Genomic DNA, 3,003 nt, shown 5'->3' with positions numbered 1-3,003 from the left:
CTGGCTGGAGGAAATGTTGGCTGTAGGAGGAAATGTTGGCTGTAGGAGGGAAGCAGGAGTTGGTGCTGCTTGGTGGTGGGGGTATTAGAACATGGCTGGAAACAGCGACCACTAGCAGATGCTGCCTGGGCTGTAAAACAACCAGTGCTCCGTGAGTATCTGTGTCTTGTCTTATATTTACAGGCAGAAATTGCGTGTTACTTATACCCAATGATGCAGTGGAGTAAATCTTATAAAGTAATATGCTTTGAGAATATGGATGCTGTGATAGGGCGATCTGTGAATACACCAGCACAGGCCTGAAGAAGGAAACCAGCCCCTTTCTGTCCTGCCCTTCTGGGGGATGAGGCTCAAGCGCAGTAAGTTTTTTCCATCAGAGTGTGGTCAATGGAACAATCATATGATGTGTTGACCAGGAAAAGGATGTGGGAGTTTGAGTGGAAAAACTGATACCGTCATGCTAATGGCATAGAGCAGCAGGAAGGATGGCAAACAGGATACTGCACCGGGCTTGGCGGAAAGAGCACGGGACGATGCTGTGGCTGCAGAGGAGGCAGAGGCTGGAGTCAGCCGTGGTCTGTATTGTGAGTGTGGGAAAAGCTGGACCAGAAAGCAGAACGTTACTGATCTTACACGTCTCTGCTGGGCAGGTTTTGCTGATTGTTTTGGGGAAAAGCAAGCAAATGTTAGGCAACATCCCAAAGTTGTCAAAATGGTGGAAGGACCAACTGGAGAAAAACTTATATTAGTTGCTTGGAGGCTCCACAATGAGATCAGTGGGAAGCTGAAAAAAGCGGGGCACTCTCAGCGGGACCTCCTTGCATTCAGGGCTTTGCTGGGAGGCAGTTCCAAACCCAGAGATAAACAGATTCAAAACAACGCTCAAGGGAATAGATTCATGCCTCTCCTGCTAGCTGCTCCAACACCTTGTGAACATGGCTGGGAGTGGGAACGTGCCTGTCCTATTGTTTTTTTGGAAGTTAAAGTTTTTGTGCAGATGCTAGAGCAGGTCATATGATGGGAAGATACTCCAGCAGTAACTCTTCCAGCGTCACTTGGAATCCTCTTTGGGGTGAATCAGTATTTTGGCAGGCTTGAAGAACTGTTTGTATGTGAGATGATAGTGCTTCCTGGCCTACAGTTAGATCTTGGTCAGAGCTTCATGGCTAAAAACCACCAGTCAAATTTGCACAGGCACATCTGAACGCCAGGCAGGCAGCCCTGGCAGCCCAGGGCGTCCTGAAGGTTTTCAGCTGAGTTGGCTGTTCCCACAGCCCAGCCGTGAGCTGCAGCAGTAGGTGTGTGAGACAAGTCCTCAACCTGCCCTTGTGCAACCACCATAAAAATGGAAATGTCTAAATCTGAGAGCGAGGAAATGTCTTTTATTTGTCCTCTTTTGGAGGACTGTCTCGCAGGGAAGGGGTCCCATACAGAACAGGCTCTTTTCGTAACAAGCTGCTAGGGTTGCATGTGGTATATTGGACAATTACCAACCGTGGGTGGAGAAAGGGTGACCTGGTGAGAAGCACCGGCTATGTTTGCTTCTCCAATTGCATGTGTTTACAGTGTTCTGTAAACCAGATGTTTAAAAATTAAACAGCTGTAATTGTGCCCAATATGCTTACCCAAACACGTACCTGCAGGCACCCCCGTGCAGGTGTGTCACCCGCGTGGGCTGCCGGCCCCCTTCTCACCTTGACGTTGTGAGCACCGGCGGGTGATGTTGCAATGTTGAAGTGAAACTGGGTGGTAGAGTCAGGGTGCACTGAAACAGGTCGTTGGTGTAATTTGCTCTAAAATTAGTCTGATGGTGTGAATTGGTATCAACTCCAGCCTCTCCCAGCTCACCTTTGGCACTCAGGGTGTTGCTTGTATTGCAGTAACGTTTGCATGTACGTAGCCAAGTTTACAAAACTGCTTCGCATCTGGGTTTGCCCACCCTCCTCACGTGCTGACAGTTTTATACCGGTAAGATTGTGGATATTAATTAATTTATTTTAAAAGCAGCCATGTGGTTGTCATTCCTTGTTGGGTCAAAATGCTCTGAAGTCACCCATTACTCAGCTTGCTGTTTTAATTAAAAACACAGACCCTTAAAAGAGGATTGTACTGTCTCCAACTATTCCAGACATGGCAAATGTTAGTGCAGCAGAGTGTGAACCACTTGCCGAGAGCCATCCTCTACCCTGGCCTCACATCTATTACCAAGTGTAAACTAATGAACAAAGAGCTGGCGTTTGTCACAATATCCAGTGTAAGGGCTTTCAAAAAGTGCTGCAGGCTGACATGGAAAGATTGCAAGAGGCTGCAGCCCCTGACCTCAATAAGGCTTCAAAGGAAGCTCCTGAAAAGTTTTTTGCAGCACAAAAAAGAAATTCTCCTGGTAATGTAGCAGCCAGCACACTTTAATAGCTAAAACTACGTCAAGGCTTCTGCTGACTGGGTGGAAATGACAATGTGGTTTTGCATGTAAATGCTGTTCTGTAATGTCTTTTTTTTGCTCCATTAAAAAAAAAGAAAAGGACTTCGAGACTTACAAGATGAAGGTACCAGTTTCTGCAAGCAGCCCACCTGCAGCGACTGCACCGGGCAGCGTGTGAGTGAAGGAGGAGCTGGGGAGCACCTGCGATGGGCTGGGGTGCTGCAGTCCCAGCTCCCGGAGAGAGAGAGGACCCAGCCTCTCCCAAAGAGAAAGGTGGGGAAATCAGCGACTGCTCAGGCACCCTCCTTTGCTGCAAGGCCATCTGTCCCTGGAGAGGGGTCAAACAGGCCTGGGGGGCCCGAGGAGGCCAGGGCTGTGCAGGGCAGGGAGGAGGCAGCAGCGCAATGCCCAGCGCTGCGTTGGCGGGGAGGAGGCTGCTGAGCTCACGCAGCGCTTGTGCTGGGTGCCTCGGCCGTAGCTTTGGCCGTTTTCCCTCTCGCCAGCTTTCGGCAGCTCCCGCCGTTTGGCTGCCCGGTGTCGGGGCTGCGCTCTGTCGCACACCGGGTCATTCGCTTTGCCCG

The sequence above is a fragment of the Strix uralensis genome, chromosome 14 (genome assembly GCF_047716275.1).
Source record: "Strix uralensis isolate ZFMK-TIS-50842 chromosome 14, bStrUra1, whole genome shotgun sequence".
NCBI lineage: Eukaryota > Metazoa > Chordata > Aves > Strigiformes > Strigidae > Strix > Strix uralensis.
The sequence above is the reverse complement of the archived record's forward strand: the minus strand, read 5'-3'. Positions refer to the sequence as shown.